Below are 19,784 nucleotides of genomic sequence, written 5' to 3' on the forward strand. Positions count from 1 at the left end.
TCGTCTAGGCCGTCTGATAAGTTAGACGTAGCACTTTTTATTGCAAAGGTATAACGCTGAGCCTCTGAAAGTGACAGTCAAATTAATATTGAAAGGCTCACCTCTTTCGCAAAAACATTTACAAAAATTGGATGCGTTGACGGTCGTAGAACCCCGCAGCTTATCAGTAACAACAAATTCAACATGAATATCTTCGATAAGTTTCGCCAAGACGTCAAAAGTATGACTACCCTTCACTCTACTAATGGACAGGTAGACATTTTTGCGTTGAAAACTTCCTTCAGTAAACCAATCTATGGTTTTGCCAAGATAACTCTTTCTTCGGCATGTCCATGCGTCGATCGTTTTACTTGCATCACTATTGTTTTCAAACTCCTCGGTCAGTTGCTGTCTTCTGTGTTCAAATTTGTAATGTAGTTTCCGTGTGAAAAAGTACGTCCAAATAGTTTGAGATTTGCAGCCAAGTTTGTGACGAGCCTTTTAAATCCAGGTTTTTCGACGGACTGTAAAGGCATTACATCAACAATTAAGCAGTTCTAGCAAGAAAAAAGATAATTATTTCTACGTAGTTTTTTATTTCACATTTTAGTTACATACCAATACCCAGTCGTTTAAATCATGTTGTGTGATTATAAACTGTTTGGGAAGCGCTTGTGGGCTACTGTTGTTTGCATTAGGCCTCAACTGTTCTTTTATAACTTTTAAAGCATCTTTACATTTCTTTTCATGATTCAGCTCACCAGTGGGGTAGTGTTCCTACACCTAAAAAATACGTTACAGTATAACAAGTATAACAATTCACATACACTAAAATAAAATATACGCTGATAATTAGGTGTTAGGCCTTTCAACACACGCTGACACTTAGATGTTAGGCCAGAAATAAACATACGTTAGTATTATCTAAGTCGGCAGTTCCGACATTCAGATCTAGTTAATCTGAAATTGGTCCTTCGAACTTTAATAATTTTCCAGTTTCAGACAACGTCCATTCACACCACCAGAAGGCGGTTTTCAATCATTTCCAGACCCTTCTCGACTCTGGTGCCAGAACATACAGCCTGTGGAAGGATTTAGAGGGCACCATCCCAAAAGGTGTTTTTAGACGCCTCAGGATCCCTGAACCTTTTCCTGAGCAAAGGACACATAGACCAGAGCTCCGTAGAGTAGCCCCGTATGTAAGGCCGGTGCCAGAATCACTAAACACGGCGCCATTATTAAGCAACGACGAAAAAACGCAGCTAGAGGCTCTGACGAAGGTTCGAGCCTCACATACGGCGGTCATCGCAGCAGCGCAGAAGGCAGCCCAGGAAGCTGAACTGAAAGCAAAACTAATACTAGAAGCATCACAGATCAGAAAGGAGAGGGATAAATTTAGACTCCGGGAACAAGCCTTATCAGAACAAAGCTACTCAGAAACCGGGTAGCCCACCAAGAAAATGAAAGAACTAATGAGGCAGTAATAACTATTTACAAGCTGTGCTACTACTACTTCAATAAAGAAAAATAAATGTTAGGCAAACCTCATTTATCAAAAAAAATTATTTGTTACAACAAGATTCCTTCGGTAATGTCCTTCGGGCAATTTTTTTGAAAAAAAAATGTCTATAGACATGTAACGTGGGCCAAAGACAAACAGATTTTGGATCCAAGATTTCTAAATTTTAATCAATTTATAGTGTTTGCTTCGTTCTCCGTCTTGTATTCTTTCACACTTACGAGTCATGACGTCACCGTTATCAAAATAATCGGTAATAACAAGCCAAAGTCTTTCAATTTAGGCTTTTTCGCAGAAGCGTCAATTATTGGCGTTAATAATTGGACCAATAAACTAGTTTTGAATTAGAGAGTAATTGGCATTCAACTATAAAAAACTAATTTACATATTTTTATATTTAAATATTTTTAATATAATAAATAAATAAATATTTTCTAAATATATTTAAATTTGCAATATAAAAAAATATATAAAAATCTACTGTTTAAAACATTTTGTTAAAGAAAAAACTTACTGTTTAGGGACTTTTATACAGCCTTCTGCACTGACTGCAATGCATTGACAGTTGTAAGGTTACGCAAACAAAAGCGAATTCACTGCCTAGGATTCGGCAACCAGCTAGGAAACAATTACGCAAATTAATTTTTTTATACTGAAATAGAATCAAATGAAAAAACCACTATACCACGTATCAAATTTTGACATAATTTTGTACAAAATTTGAGGACGATTGGTCATTCAGGGAAGAAACGTATATGGAAATACATAATGGACATTAAACCTTCTGAGATCTACTACTACTACCCTACCCCCTATACCCCACACCCTAAAATTGTTATAGTCCTTCAGTATATATACATATATACCCTCAGGGATAAAACACATTTGTACATTATCCTGCACAAAAAGGTGAACACCGATTTGTTTTGAAAAAGCCATCGCTGGGTAAAAAAAATTAATAGTTTACCTTTTTAAGGAGAGGTAGGGCGGTTTTGGCGCAAAATCATTATAAGGGGGGTTGGGTAATGTCAGTCCAGACACCTTTTTTTTTGCCCTAGGTATTCAATGTCTGGAAAAGTGTAGACTCGGTAGACTCCCCTACCCCCCGGCTAAGTAGAAAAATTTTTGCAATACAAAATAGTCTTTCCATTACTCGTTATTGTCATTATCGGGTCGGGTAATCGGGTAGCATATGGAAACACAAAATTATTTTTATCAGTATGCTAGCAGTTATTTAAAAAATTGTTAGTGGCTTGTTGGATACGTTTCCGTTGGCGGCGCGTTCTAGACTTGGATGAGACAACTGTTTACAAAATTATTGCGTTCATGAAAACAGTGTAATTGTTTGCGAATTAAATAATCATTAATCGCATATAAATACTTTTTTCAAAATTTTAAATATTATACATCTCATCAAAAATTTTTATTTAATTATATTCATTAGTTAGATTTGCTCTGAATACTATTAACGCATACAAGCTTTGAACGCGGAACTCCCGCGTCGCCAACGGAAACGTATCCCACAAGCCACTAACAATTTGATAACTAACAGCTAGCATACTGATAAAATAATTCTGTGTTTCCATATGCTACCCGATTATTCGACCCGATAATGACAATAACAAGTAATGGAAAGACTCTATTTTGTATTGCAAAAATAGTTCTACTTAGCCGGGGGGTAGGGGAGTCTACCGAGTCTACACTTTTCCAGACATTTAATACCTAGGGCAAAAAAAAAGGTGTCTGGACTGACATTACCCAACCCCCCTTATGATGATTTTGCGCCGAAACCGGCCTACCTCTCCTTAAAAAGGTATACTATTAATATTTTCTACCCACAGATGGCTTTTTCAAAACAAATCGGTGTTCACCTTTTTGTGCAGGATACTGTACCTAACAATGGTTACTGAGTTTGAATTATAATCACTCATACTTTCAATTTTTGACGTTTTAGAAGTTTCCATGTCACAAAACTATTAAAATCACAATTTCAGTGAAACTTTAAGCCAATTTCAACTTAAATCAACCGTATTGAATGTTAAAAAATAGTAATTATAGAACACAGACAGACAACGGTACTAAGACGAAAGTCAGACGACATTCATTTTTTCCGACTGCATCTGTTATGCATTTCTAATTACAACGGCAGATGTCACTAAAAAATGATCGAAAACAAAAATCGTTAAAAAATTATTTATTTTGCTTTCGATCGCGGTTAAGATTAAAAAATAAAGATTTGATTTTCGATTAAAAAATTAATTGGAATTTTGATTTTGATTATTTTTTAATCGTGATTATGGCAAGTCTGGAATTGTCAAAGGTAATTTATTTTACACTAGTTCTTCGTTTTTAGTGGAAAAGTTGTCGTCTAAAGTAGTTTAAAATATAGGGTAGTCTGAAGATTTGACATTAATAGAATGGGTGTCAGAAGGTGCAAAGTGTCTAATTGTCGCAACCCAAAAAGCGGAAGTATAAAAGTATTTAGTTTACCGAAGGCGGGCCAACGAAGAGACCTGTGGTTGAGGAGAATGGCGATAAATTATGGCAACGGGAGCGTGAAAACCTGTTTGTGTGTTCACTTCATTTTGTTTCAGGTATTCATCTTTCTATTATCACCACTAGTGACAATATTAATATTTCTGTCATTCTTTTTTTAGGAAAGCCGAGTGGTGAATTCAACCAAAAACATGTTGATTGGGCACCGTCGATCAATTGATATCCTCTTTCTTTGGAACATTAATTTTTGATAAATTTTCCTTGCATATTGCACCAATGTCTCTTACTTGTCTGAATACGTCCTAATTGTTTGAATATAAACAATAACTTTTCATTATTAGATCTTGAAATTTATTACCGGTTTGGAATATGTACCCGACCAAGTACACAATTGTTCAGTGCAGGTTATTTGTTCGTTTATCTGTTAAGACACCGTGCAAATGTAACAGAATTCCCATTCTGCAAGCATGGTTTCTTCACTTTCTCTCCCCCACATCCCTCGTCACACAGCATCCACTAGAACCCACCATAAAACTTCAAGCAGCAACAGAACATACATATTTCCCATCGACTTCCCAAAAGACACCTGTGCCGCTCGAAGACATATTCTTACATCAGCCGACTAACAAGGAAGCACCTTCGTCTAGACGGAAACTCCCAGAACCTCTTCTTACCTGTTCCAATATCTAGAATATTCCTGTACCTCCACCGCACGCGCCAGAACATTCAACAATTTCTAGATTAAGATCACAATTTATAAATAACCGTAGATATAGAAATTTTTTTACTAATAATTCACTTAAACTCTAGTTAAGCGACCTGTCCGAACTGTCACCACAGTTCGGGGATGGCATTAACACAGGACTATTAAATACTAATTTATTCCTCAAACTCACGCTTTCTCACGTAAATCTTACAACTTAAAACTATAATTCTTTTCACCCCTACGTGACTCATCCTAGCGGATGGGTACCCTTTAACTTCCATAAAATTTGACCTTAATGAGTTGACAGAACTGTCAACTGGTTCGGGGGTGGCTTTTGCACGGATCTTTTCCATATAAAAAAGGGCTTGATTTTCCTCTAAAAGACCTCCTTTCGGGCTCCCGACGAGTTCCTTTTAGTTTCCTTTCCGGTTTCAACCCGGTTCTTCTCGGGCTCTGTTTAAAGTACCAGTTAGTTCAGTTAACTTAATTCGGGAATCGGGTATTCCCTCTCCCATTGTTCAACTGTTCGCAATTGGTATGTCGAGCCTCATTTAACTTATAAATGTAGACTTAGACTTAGTAACCAATACATTTGCATTGTGGATCAGCCGTGTCTGTTATTTATTTTAAACTGATTTTAATTTAATTATTCCGTAAAGGGAAGAATGAATAAACCCATGATACCTTTACACAAACTTAGAGTAGCCCAGCAACATGGTTGCACACTTCCCGGAATCTAAAAACGTAAAATAAAAGTAACAACATGGTCATTTCTGCTTTACACATCAACTTATCTCATCCAGCAGCACACGTACAGTATCCAGCACAAAAAGGTGAACACCGATTTATTTTGAAAAAGCCATCCGTGGGTAGAAAATATTAATATTTAACCTTTTTAAGGAGATGTAGGGTGGTTTTGGCGCAAAATCATCATAAGGGGGGTTGTGTAATATCAGTTCAGACACCTTTTTTTTTCCCTAGGTATTAAATGTCTGGTAAAGAGTGTAGACTGTATTGTTGGTAGATTCCCCTACCCCCCGGCTAAGTAGAACAATTTCTGCAATAAAAAACTTCCATTACTCGTTATTGTCATTATCGGGTCGGGTAATCGGGTAGCATACGGAAACACAAAATTATTTTTATGAGTATGCTCCAATTTAAATGCGTTAATTCACAACACAATAAAGGAAACTGATTGAAACACACATGGTTAACCATGTTCGAGAGTGATTTTCCGCCTAGTGCGAGTGCCATCTGCCTACAAATGAGTCTCTGCGTGGAGTGCACCAACACAACCGCAAGAGGTGCTCTCACGGGTGGAAAATCACTCTGCTAAAAGATACGACAATCAATAATTCATGAATAGTCGAAACTATACCTATATAGAAGTTAAACATCCACTGTTGTGCTCTCGCAAATAAGAAAAAACTCATTTGTGCTCGAAGTTAGTCTGCTTTTTCTGAAGCATCTTATGGAAAAACCAACTTCCTCTCTTTAAAAAATAAATTTTTATAGCTCATAGCATTTTTTCTTGCTCATAAGCATTTGGGTCAACTTCCGGGTAAAACCGGTGCAAGCAAAAGAAACCAATTGGTTCCAAAAACCGGGTTACATACCCTGAAAACCCGACTTTAGCCCCAATTCTTACCCAGAAATTTGATTTAAGTTCACAATTCAAGTAATTTATCATATTTATCATCACATCATCACATTTATCAGTTTTTGTAATTTGGTATCACGTATCAGCTATTTTTTCAATGTGGCGCCGGGTCTATCGGTTTCACTGGGTATTTTGAACAGAACCGAAGCGCTTGAAAAGTACCTACCCTGGTCGCTGCTGATCAGCCATTTCCATTCGGGAAGGTCGGTGCGGTTATTTGGGGTTCAAGTAATTGGGGCCGAGCCCAAGAGCCACTTACGAAACACAAACGACACACATTCAACCAACACAAATTCGCTACCCGACGGAGTCCCAACTTAAATCTTGTATATTGTACATGTTGTGTCTGTACAGTAAGTGCCACAATTATCCGAACACCTTGCGTTTCTGTACCATTTTAGCATGGGATCTTATGGCGGTGAGCATTTCTCAACTTTTTTAAAGCTCTGAGAAGGACAGTTCAGCCAAAGTTACGCTCGTTACTGTATTGGCCCAGATGAATGAAACGTTTGGTGTCCTTAAAAAAATAATGGTAAGACCGGTCGACGAAGACTACTTTATAATTTAACAGATTCACTGGGTCAAGGAATGTATTCGATTATACGCAGCATACAGCACTAACAGCACTAACAACTAGTCTGAATCACTACAATTGCCTGCCTCTCTGGTCGATCATAGATGGACCTTTGAGTCCTCTGACATCCGGTGAGGATCACCGAAGTCCATTGACACCGCACATTTGCATCACTTAGCATCCTGTGCTAAGAGACAAAGTACATTGGCGCTACAATCAATTCGGACGACAAGGAAGATGGACTTTTCCTTTTTCTAAAACTTTAGAAGAATTTAAACAATTTTAACGAAATCTGCAAGACAAGTCAATCTTTAATAAATTGGTAAGTGTCTACAATGTTTCATGTAAACGCACCTTTACTGATGCAACAATGTTTTTATTTCGATTTTGTTAAACATAGTGTAGGTCTTGTAGATAAAAAAAACTGGGAAAAAGAAAAACAAAACACTTCGTGGAAGACTATGTTAGAAGAACTTTGGGGGGGGGGGTTGTCTTAGAACATTCAGAAGCCAAAGATATTAATCGACTTAGGAGACAAGATAAGCGAGTTGAGAGTGGCAGGGGTAAACGAGGAATTCACAGCTATGTCATAACCAAAGCCATCATATATAAATTAAGTATAAATTTTTTGTATTGAAAAATTTATATTTAATTAATAAATTTTTGTTTATTACAAAGAAAATTGAAAAAATCTAGATTGTATATTGAAACAATTAGTTGTAGATGTTTATTTCAATTTGGCACCAACACATTACAAAGCACAGTGGCAAAAAGGAAAAAAAAGGTAAAAGACTTAGGGAAGAAAACTGACAGACTGGTCTCCCACTGGTCTTCTGCTTGCCGACTGCCGACTGCCCTTAAGCGAATTTTTTTTTTGTCTTTTATACAGTGAGAGCCAGGTCAAAATGAGGTCAGGCGTGTCTAAAAATATAAAGTCAGGCGGAAGACGGCTGGCTTTACCATTAAAGTAATAAAAATAGAAAGTGGGTCATTCGGGGCAACGAACTAAGGTTTAAAACAGGGCAACGGCTAAATGATACTGGCAATAAAAACAGCATGTTCAATTTTACCGTGTGAATTCGATTTGGTCGGCGAATCCTTACAACATCAGCGGAAAACGCAGAATTCGAAATGTCCACAAAAGAATTTCAAAGAAACGCAACGGCAATTTTCCCTCGAAAACAAGCCAAACTGAACCAACAAGAGGAAGAAGGTGATCTCAGTAACTGAGATCTTACATTTACTTGATCCCACTCGGAACCATTTTTCAATATATATAAGTGCCATAAGAAGTCAGCTCCTTAATCGTGGATCTCGGTGCTTTAACGCTATAGATTTTTTTACAAAGTAAAGCAACAAGAAACTTACAACCTTAAGCACAGATCGTCGTCCGCACTAGATAGTGTTTTAATTGCTTATGTTAAAATATCACACTTGTGTGGAAGACGATTTTTGCTTCAGATCCCAAGTTCGTTAATGCTTTAGTCCGTATAAAAATCTGTACTATTAGCACACCTTTATCTTTAATGTTATCCAACTTGACTATTCCAACTGTATTTTGAGTATTAAAAAGAAATTTTTTGCAATATAAATAATCTTTTTCTATTTCTATTGGATTTTTGAACCATAAAAATACTAATACAGAAATATAACATCGGTTTGTTCTTTATGAGATATGTTACTAAAACATAGTTTAGGTGTTTCATTTAGACATGTCTGAGATATGACAATAGTTTACTACATAAATATCTCATAGATATTATCGCGGGTGAAAAAGGGGAAATTTTTATCTCTTCACAGAGATGATTCACCAGTTCATTAAACTACACTGCTACCGTAGGAATGAATCATCGCAAGCAATCAGCACTAGAAGTAGTAACGGAGACATGCGCTCCGAAAGGGGCGTAATTTGCATAGCCGTAAAAATACGATTGTAAAAGTCAGTTAAAGATGAGTTCCCTGGTTTCCCTAGAGGTCTTCAGACGCTTCTCCGACTTTGGGTAAATGGTTGATCAATTTTGTTTAAGTAAAACATTGTTTACATTTAAGTTATCACTTTTTGTATTAATTCGTTCTTGATAAAATACGACACCCATGTGACAATTGGTGGAGACGCAGCTCGTTACTCGTAAGTGACGAATTAGTGTTGCATAATTGTAATTTTTGAGACGCAGCTCATTACCCATAAGTAAAGAATTTGTGCTGCAGTGTGGCAATTGTTGAACCCGCAGCTTGTTGCCTGAGAATAAATGAAGTCGTGCTTCAGTCATTGTTAGCCGATGCAGATGAGGAAAAATCCACGGATACCTACTTGCTCAAGAGATTCAAGCCGACGATTACATCGGCTTCGAGAAGTATCAAGCGTTCCAGTAGAAACTTCGCCTACCCAAGATTCGTCGTTGGAGAGTAGAACTTCCGTTGTTGGTGAAGCCCGAAATTTCGAAGGTCAACAGTCAGGATAAATCCGTGGAGACTGCAAGAGATTCAGACTAAGATTCAGAAACCGAGGTCGTTTTGAGAGCTGAAAGTACTGTTGTTCCGGTCGGCGGACAAAAATTTTTAGTGCCATCATGGCATATTAAGCAGTCGCAAAGACAATCTATGGCAGCTGTCAGAAAATTTATTAGCCCGTCTATCTTTCGAGGTAGTCCGGAGGAAGATGCGAGCCAATGGATGGAGCGTTATGAGACAATTTCTTGCCATAATGGATGGGGTAACGCCGAAAAACGTAATAATTTCACGTTACGTTCAATAACTTCTCTACCAGAGCTATTGACTCTTGGTACAGGTACTGTCATGTCAACAGTTCCTATCGATTTTTTTTCCCAGAAGTGAAGCAAATATTTATGTCGAAAGTGGTTGAAATATCGATTTGCCAATTGTTATGCATTCCGTTATGCGTTCCGCTGTACTTGCTGGAAAATGTAATCAAGATACACTAGAGAGATAAGCCAGCTTCCAATCATTAAATGGCAAGTAAACATTGTAACTTATACTAAACGGAAACATTTCTGACCATTTGGAATCATTTTTTCGGGTTCAAGAGTGCACTTTCTTTGAAAATTTTCCAACACACCCGTCCCGGTTCTTATCGCATCCGTTCCCAGACTTTTGGTTTTTAAAATTGTTTAATTTCCAAGTTCAGTGAGCCCATTGGTGAATTCGAGTATGGTAAATACTCCCATTACTTAGAACCTATTACAGCAAAATTAAATGGATTGCAGTGGGTGACACAGCAATCACAGATTTCGGTTGTCCTTTAAGCACATTAATGAACGCGTTGTAGACAAAAAAATTTCCAGTACCACCAGGCTAGCAGTGCCGGATTAACCATAGGGCTTACCGGGGCTGAAGCCCAGGGGCGCAAGGACTGGGAGGGCGCAAATTTTGTTGAAAACTGCCAAAAAAATAGTTTTCGAAAAAAAAATTTTAAATAGTATTTTTCATCTTTGAATTCTCTCATTTTGAAAGCAGAAGGTCAAAGCTGGGCCCCTGGGGGCCTTCTGACAATTCTGCGCGTCCCTTGAGGATTCTGGTACTCGTGGGAAAGTAAATTACATGCGCCTCATGCTGTTCAGTTTTTCTTGAGTCGTCGGTTGAGAAGAAGCTTATTTACTAATAGACTTCTAAGTCGTACACTCGTACTAAGTTTCGAAAACAGTTATGTCAAATTCAGATAATGGCTTGAAAAAGTCAAGTCGCCCAAGTGGGGCAGCAAATCGTAAGGCTAAGGCAACTAAAGATGTAAAAGAGAAACATCTATTAAACTCAATGCCCAAACTAAGCAAATTTGGATTTGGAAAAAAAGCTGATTTAAATTCAAACGGCTCTGCCTCAGCTTCAGTTTTATTGGATGTTGATGATGACGACAATGATGAAGTCGAAATCGAATCGAATGTATCAAGTCCTTTATCTAATTTTCTTACTTATTCTCCTGTTTCACATGAAAGCATTCACGATGATCGTGTCAAAAATCATTTAGGTAATCATAATATTGTTGACATTGATTTCCATTCGTGTTTGGGAGCTTCAAATTCAACTGAAGCAATTGTATCAGTGAAGCTTGAGCGCACTAATGACGCTGGACTTTGGGGGAAATTAAGTCAATACGATATAGACTATTAGATTAAAGACGGGCCAGAAAAATGTCAGCACCGCGACGATAAGTCTAATTTTGAGGCATCCTTGCAAAAATTTGGTGACTAAAATAGAAAATTTTCGAAAGGCCTTCTTTACCGAGTACTTCAAACGGATCAGAAAAACATCAATCAGTTTAAAGTTTTGCGAAAATTGATTCTTTCCTCCCCGGAAACGGGAAAAATATTTTGTTTTCCTTGCATTCTTTTTTCATTGCCATCGTCAACAAAATTTGGAGATCCTTGTGTGGGATTTAAAGACTGGAAGCATGGTGATTCTTCACTTCGACAGCACGAAGATAGCAAAAGTCATAAAACAAACGCACCTACTTTGACCTTAAGGAGGCGTCTTTTTGGAAAAATTGATCAGCATATAGAGGAAGTGAGAAGCACAGAAGGCTCCTACTGGAAATCATTGTTATTGCGTGTTGTTGCTGTCATCAAATTTCTGTGTGAAAGAGGCCTTCCACTTCGTGGAGATAACGAACTAATAGGATCGCCAAAAAACGGCAACTTTCTTGGTATTCTTGAATTGATGAGTCAGTTTGATCCGTTCATTTGTAACCATTTAAAAGAATATTGCAACAAAGGAAAGGGTCGATCTTCTTATTTATCTTCGACCATCTACGAAGAGTTAATTACAATTATGGGTGTGAAAGTGCTTTTTCTAATTATTTCTGAAATCCAAGAAGCAAGATTTTTTCTGTGTCCATTGATTCTACACCAGACTTGACAAACGTTGACCAGCTCTCCATGATTATCAGATATGTTTCAGTAACGTCTCACGAAGCTACCGAACGCTTTTTGTCCTTTATTCCTATTGAAAGCCATACTGGTGAATATCTGGCCAACATTATTCTTAAATTTTTCGAGGACCAAAACATTGACATTAAAAATGCACGAGGGCAATCGTACGATAATGCTGCGAATATATCAGGAAGGTACAATGGCGGGCAAGCTAAAATAATTGAAAAAAATCTCTTGCTTTTTACATTCCCTGTTTTGCCCATTCACTAAACCTTGCTGGGGTTTGTGCAGCTGAAAGCTGTCTTGAGGCTACTCGCTTTTTCGGAATTGTCCAACAACTTTTTTCTTTTTTTTTCTGGATCAACTCGTCGCTGGTCAGTGCTAATAAAAAACATTGACCCAAAAAAGTTTGTTGTCAAGCGCCTTTCGGAAACACTAGATGGTCTGCACGAGCTGATGCTGTTAAAGCTCTTTCGTTTGGCTATACAAAAATTTAAGATTCCCTTAAAAAATTGTTGGAGGATTTACAACAAACGCCTTATACAAGGCATCAAGCCAAATCTTTATTTGACCACATGCTATTTTGCGAGACTGCCATAATGACCAGACTTTGGAATTCAGTCATGGAGAGATTTAATATTGTAAGCAAAACTTTGCAATCCGAAACTTTGGACTTGGGCAGCGTTGATGATGAAATCCTTAACAGATTTCGTAGCTAATCAACGAGAAATATTTGATGACTTTGAAAAAGAAGCCTTAAAGCTGATTCCAAACGGAAAATATAGAGGTGCAGATAAAATACCAAGAAGGCGTCGACAGCAAGTTGGTGGTCCAAGCGAAGAGGTCGTTCTGTCAGGTCAAACTCGCTTTCGAGTGTATGGATTTTTTCCGATATTGGACTCTTTGTAGCAAGCTCTAATTTCCCGGACAAATGCTTACAGTAAAGATGCTGGCTTATTCGGATTTCTCAATAATGGTTGGAGATTGGATTTTGATATTTTGATCGAAAAGGCCACCATTTTGCAAACTCAGTATAGTTCTGACTTAGAGAAATCGTTTCCCGATGAGTTGACACATTTCAGCCTATACATTCAGCAGTACCTTGAGACAGAAATCCCAGATTTCGACAAGTCATTTACTGTGAATATGATGTATCAAACTCTATTCACACAGAAAGTTCAGTTACCTTTCCCAAATGTTGAAATTGCCCTTCGCATTTATCTATCTCTAATGCAGAGTTGAAACGAGCTTCACGAGAGCTTGAGCTTTAGCTCAAAAGCTCACTCATTTTGTGAGCTTTGAGCTTGAGCTTCGCTCTTTTTGAAAAAGTGTGAGCTTGAGCTTGAGCTTTTGCCTAATGAGCGGAAGCTCACGCTTGTGGCGCCATCTAGCGGCCAAAATTGAAAGTGGTTGCCAAAATGAGACAAGTCTCCACGTTTGGAGGTGGAAAGCTGTCTGTGCTACTTGCTAATAGCCCAGCCTATACTAGTTGCTTATACTTACAGTTACAGCTTAGTGATTGAACTGAACAAATAAAAACATAAACTTGTGAGTTGTGTCTTAAATATCGGTTTTCTGTAGTTAATTGCTTAACTCACACTAATTTTTTTCAAATTAAAACCAGGAAATCTGAAACTGAAAGTCTTAAACTCTTTAGAGAGTAGAGACTAATGAGAAATGGCGTCAAAAAAGCAAACAGCTTCTCCAAGTTTACAAAGTCATGTGGGTGCTGTAGGTGGTGATGATCAAGTTGATTGTGAAACTGTAAATGTAGAGAATAATGATTCTGGCAGCGATGGGCATAATTCTGGCAGATTTGTCATTCTCATTCAATGTTAGACCATTGAGCATTGACCGCTTTCTCATGAAAGCAAATATGAAAAAAATACACCGTTTTGATTGTCAGTTGTCAAAGGTAATCTATTAATAAAAAGAACTTGGAAATGAGCTTGAGCGAACGTGAGCTTGAGTGAAGCTCAACTTCTTTTGTGCGAGATTGAGCTTGAGCTCCACTCACTTTTAGGCCGTGAGCGGAGAGCTTGAGCTAAGCTCACGTTTCGGTAAGCTAGTTTCAACTCTGCTCTAATGGTAAGTGTAGCTTCGGGGGAGAGATCTTTTTCGAAGCCTAAGTTGATAAAAAACGAAAAAAAGACAACTATGGGCCAAAAAAGACTAAACTTTCTCTCTCTTATTTCGATTGAAAACGAATTTATAAAATGTCTCTCTTTCGACGATGTCGTAGAGCAGTTTGTGAAAGAAAAAATTCGAAAAGTGCAAGTTTAAACAAGTGTTGCGTATCAAAGTAACTGTCAAAATGTGTAATTTGTGGAAAGAGCTGGCCTGTTTCTTGTCAATACAAACTTGGAAAGCAAAAATATTGTTTCTTAATCATTTTAAAAAATAAATGGGCGAAATTAGTCAAAAGCCCAAGGGCACAAAAAATCTTAATCCGGCACTGCAGGCTAGTGTTGTTCTCGTTTAAAAAACGATAACGAAATAAACGTATTAACGTGCCTCGTTATCACCTTTTTTTAAATCTCGTTTTTTCCGTTAACGAAAAAGAAATGGCTTGTTTTTCCGTTCTTTTCGTTGTCTTTCCGCAAGATTTTGTGTGTAAAAAACCACCTAGAGTTCCAAATTTAACCCCTTTTCTTTAGAATTTATTTCTCACTAGCAGTCTATTTTTTCTCTAGCGACTAGCGAGTAATTGTCATGTCCCCTAGCGGGTAACTATGTCAAGAACCTCTTTCAGCTTTTTAACAACAAATAGAATTCATGCACGAAAACAAAAAATTGAAAAAGACAAAAGTTGGGATTCAGAAGATGCCCAATCTCAAAATAAAAGCAGCAATATTAAAAGAAGCTTGATCCATGCATATTTTTCTCACGATAAAACGATTGATCTAAGCAAATGCAATTCTTGTACCGCAACAATAAAGGGTAGCAATACAACAAATCTTGAAAATCACTTAAAGATTCGGAAACACAAACACAATGAATATTTGCAATATCTGAATGACAAGGAAAATGCAGCACAATCATGCAACCCAAGAAAAATTGCAAGGGCCAAAGCTAAATCCTTGTTACAGCCAACATTTATTCAGTTAAAATGTTATCGTGCAACATTCTTTTTCTCAACTTCTCATAGCGTTTCCTTTTTTACTTATAGATTGAAAAAAAAGGAAAAATATGCTAGAAAGAATGTCAAACAACTACTTCTAAGAAAAAAGCTAGCATTTTGTGTTGCCACCACTTCCATGACAACATCTACGTGTGAAAATAAAGACTGGCAATAATATGCTTTGTTGCTAGACCTAAAACATAATATACCAGGTAGAAAATCATTGGCTGCTGATATCCTGAAATTACACGAACGGGCCAGAAAATTTGTGAAGCGTATAGGGTTGATGAGGCCAAGTCAAAACCAAACAGGACTGCTGACATTTAGACCAAGCCAGAAATAACTTCTTCGTACTTGGGTAATCATCAGTTAGTTTTCATCAAATTAAACTAATTATCGTAATTTTTATCATTAATACTGAACTTAAAATTTAGGTGTCACTATTCACTACGTGAATGCGGAATATCAACTGGAACATGCCGTGCTTGAGTTACTTCATTTTCCTGCTCCCCACACTGGGAATGCAATTGGTGGCTTGATGAAAAAAGTCCTCAATGAGTGGAATTTTTACTTCTTCATCATTGTTACTGATAACGGAGCTAACATGATAAAAGTCTTCCAGCTCGCAACAAAAACAGAAAACGTAGAAGCAGTCATCAATGATGTTGCTGCTGGGCAGAATGAATCTGCTGGCTTTCTGGCTGAATCTACTGATGAAGAAAGTAAAAAAAATATTTTTTCTTAATCTAAAGATTCCAGTGCTCCGTCAAACTTTGACATTTATTCATTTACAGACGACTATACTGAAACTGATCAAGTGATTCTAGACACACCACTGGTGCCAGATAAAGAATCAGAATCACCAACTAGGTTGGGGGATTCTGTTGATAAAACTGAACCTTGGGAATGTGTACCTTCACTTGCAGAAACGGTTTAAGAAGAGACCGAAATCGATCAAGCTTTTTTACAGTTTCCGCATCAAGAGAAAGAAATAGAAGATATCATGAGCCAAATTAAGATAAAGAAAACATCAAAACCAGGGTTGTTAATATCGGTGTTGTTTTCGATACCGACAGTATCGGCGATAGCGATACCTGGTATCGGGACAGTATTGGTGGTACTTTAAAGAAATAGGAATCGGTACGGTATCGGTCCGGTATTGATCCATACTCGATAGCGATACTTGATCTGCAAACGAAGTCTATATTGTTTCTCTGTGTGACTATAACGGCATTGCAGATTTTAAGTCACAGGAGCTATTTTTTATGAAAGAATGCGGTATGCTTTTGAAGCCAATTGCCAATGCTTTAAAAAGTCTCCAAGGGAAAAGAAAAAATCAAGTTACAGCTGTATGTTACTTCCCATTTTTGGGATTAAGAGACAAGTTGATGGCCTTAAAAATTCTGGGAACCCAAAAGTCTGTATATCTTTGGCTGCGGCTTTCCTCGATGGCGTTGAAAATGGGTTTTGTAATTTTTTTCTCCGTTATGATTTGCGTTTGGCTTCCGCAATTCACCCTAGATTTAAATTCAATGAAGTGGCAGATGGTTTTTCGTCACAAGAAGAAATTGATGGCGTGAAAACAGAAATGAAGGCTGAACTAAAAAAATTAAGCAATGGTCCAAGCTGATGTAGAGGACGAAGTTGGCCCTTTAGATCCTCTATTAAATACCGATTGACTCTAAAGATTTTTTTTCATCCCTAAAACCTGTTTCAAACCCGCAAAACAAATTTTTCCCGGGGTATGATGTGATAGGTAGAATCTTTAAAAAGAAGCCGTGTAATGATTTGCGATCTTCTGATTCGTATCCTTATCTACGAATGCTGTTTGTTCAGCTTCACACGGGTTGCCATGAAGTGCTGCCGTAGGGTTGCAATGAAATTAAAAAATTTGTTTATTTTTTTTTGTATCGGTAAGTGCCCAAAAATGTATCGGAATCGGCATTGCAGATAAAAAAATTTCTGGGTATCGTTAACAACCCTTATTTGGAGCATGGTCGAAATGAAATCAATACTTTTTCCGCATAGGCCGTTAATCATGTTGCTCCTAACAATTTTGTGAAGTCTCAGGTGCGTATCTGGGTCAAGAATTTCAGCATGAATTGTCTTGTCAATACTGTTTTTATTCGTTGAAACGTCATTGGTATCTAACTACACGAGTAGTTGGACGTGGGAAAGACCGTGCTTTTGGAATTCGTTGACATGAATCATTGCAACAATAATCCCCAAAATTTTACGTTCTTGAATGCCCCATTTAAGTTCTTCAAATTTCAGCCGATGAACGCTTGAAAGAAAAGCTGGCCTATTCTATGTAATTTGATAAGCTTTAAAGCTGTAGGTTACCTATTGCCATTTAGGGTTGCAGATAAAGTAAGGGAAAAGGTTGACTTTCCCAATTATCTGCAAATAGCTATCGCATCTTTGTACCGGTTGTCATGTTCCGGCTGCCATGTTCTCTCTTTCAACTAAATTATTCAAATAATACTTAAGTCCATTGTACTGTTTGACGTATAGATCTGCCTGATGAGTCTGAAGAAAGTGAGAGGAACGCCGTATAAAGCTACATTGCATTGTTCACGAATCAACATTCTACTGCTATAAAACTAGCATTGTGTAATTCTTGACCAACGAAGAACTCAATTAAGGTGCAATAGGGTCTATATCAAGGACTTCTTCCGGTTCTAGTTCGTCTTCCACCTCTACAACGTTTGGTACACGATCTTCTGGAGTATCACATAAAACTTGAGCTTCATGGTCCATCATTTCGTCTTCTTGTCCACCGTGGTTTTCATTATTTTGGTTATTCTTTGAAAAAATGGATTACTGTGAACCATGTTTTAATTCCAACCATTGTTAGCATTTGTAAAAAGTAACGGTCATGGGATTGCAAGTTTTTGGGTTATTGGTTCAAATGAATCGATTTCCTCTTCTTGGGATAAAGAGATGGCCACATATATCACTATTTTCCGATGGAGCCCTATCAATGCTTTTGAAAACCACAGCAATTTCTTCTCCTATCCGTCTGATGTAGCGCCTCTTTTACTGTGTTTGACAATCGTTTTCCATAATCATTCCAATTTCTATGGGTCTCCTAACCTCCACTTCAGCAAGAAGATCCTCCTCGGTTGCCATTTGGTTCATGTTTTATACATGATTACATATGGATTACACTGAATAAGAAGAGAATATAACTGTTTCATCAGAAAACGGGAACATCTTCCGTTGACAGGATTATTTGATCAAAATTCGTTCGCACTTGCCTAGAATCGATGGAGTAGGGAAGAGAAGGGTAAAACGGGACCCTGTTGTTAACGACAGAAGTCGTTAGTGTATAAATGTAATTTAATTTTCGTTTTTTCTGTATGTGTGTGTGTGTGTATGTGTAAGTTTGCGTTATAGCCGAGGGGCAGACAAGTCTGAACTTGTCTGACCTTGGCTGAACTAACCCTTTGTTTTTTGTAAAAGGTTACCCTCCCTTACACTTCCGCCACCCCATTTACACCTAAAAGCTAATTGTCACGTTAGCGCCCTTCTTTTGTTTTTTTCCTCCCCTGCATTTCCGCCATAGTCGATGACGGAGGAAAATGCAGCAACGAGGTTAGTCTGAATCGTTTTCGTGGTGGTAGCAGTCGCAACCTGTCGCCCAAACTTTCCCGTGTGGTAACCTCGTGTCGTGTTTAAATACACCGCAGCATGGCCCTTTTGGCCACTGAGTTAGCCCCATCCCATCTTCGTCGTTTTACTTCGGTGGTTAACATTTTGGTGCATCGACCGGGAACTTCATCGTTCGTGTTTATCTTCGCCATCGCCTATCCGTTCGCGTGGCCATTCCTCCCTGGGTATCCCGGAACATCATTTGAACACTTCAATCAGGACGTAAGCATTGTTAGCTGGCATAGTTTTGTCCGATCTATGGTGGTTGGTCAATTCTTGTCAGTATTTGCCTATCTCGTCCTATTTACCATCGTCGATACCTTTTCAGGGCAGATCATTCGCACGGTAACCTCAAGACAGCTTTTCCGAAAAACTGACCAACGTCCTCGAAGAGAATAATTTATTTACATATTGTATGTTAATTCCCGTGCCGGTTTAACAATATAAAAGTGAAATTGAATTCCATCGCTTCAACTTGTCTTATTATAACGAATAGAGCGAAATCATCAAGTAGAAGAAACTTTAAATTTACATTAAGCTTATTTACCTAGCAACAGTGTCGTGAGATAGAGCAACTGATTAGTAACCATGGGCGCAGTTCCATACTAAACCATCTTAATACACAGATCCATAGTCGTTTGGATCAAGTACGAGATGCCCATTTCTTGTACAATCAAAGATTATGGGAAGCCAAGAAGCCGATGACAGATGCCTATAATTATATTATAGGTATAAGGATTCGAGTCCGAGGAGTATCACAACAGGTAGATCATTACCTTGATGATCGACGTAACTCGCCAGCTTCTACTGCCAGTCGTGATACTCGGAGCCAAGCTGAGGAAGAATCTTTCTTCACCATGGATGGATATCGTTACAGTTCACGGCCGCAAACGCCTGATCCGACGTTAAGGCAAGCAATGGGCAGAACTAACGATCGATATAGATTCGATACCTCTCGACCTATATCAACGATTGGGAGCCCGCCCACATCTGAGTACAATCCTAGACCATTACAGAAATCGGGGAAAGGTGGTCCACCACCTCCTTTAATGCCATCGTTCAACAGCGATGATTGGATCAACAGGCGTACACCTCCACCAAGGGAGCTTCAGCGGGGTTCAGCCCAAATTGGCTAATGAATGCGTTACCACAGATAAAGATCACGCCATTCAATGGTGATCCAAAGGAATGG

At 38.1% G+C, this 19,784-nt stretch overlaps 1 long non-coding RNA gene across 1 annotated transcript; it reads left to right on the forward strand.

Moving 5' to 3' along the window:
- Positions 1 to 13,261: 13,261 nt before the first annotated feature.
- On the forward strand, positions 13,262 to 13,538 carry LOC123470195. The gene is made up of 2 exons (XR_006643817.1): positions 13,262 to 13,365; positions 13,442 to 13,538. It is a non-coding gene; the product is annotated as an uncharacterized LOC123470195 (long non-coding RNA).
- The last annotated feature ends 6,246 nt before the right edge of the window (positions 13,539 to 19,784 follow it).

The sequence above is a fragment of the Daphnia magna genome, linkage group LG2 (genome assembly GCF_020631705.1).
Source record: "Daphnia magna isolate NIES linkage group LG2, ASM2063170v1.1, whole genome shotgun sequence".
Classification (NCBI taxonomy): domain Eukaryota; kingdom Metazoa; phylum Arthropoda; class Branchiopoda; order Diplostraca; family Daphniidae; genus Daphnia; species Daphnia magna.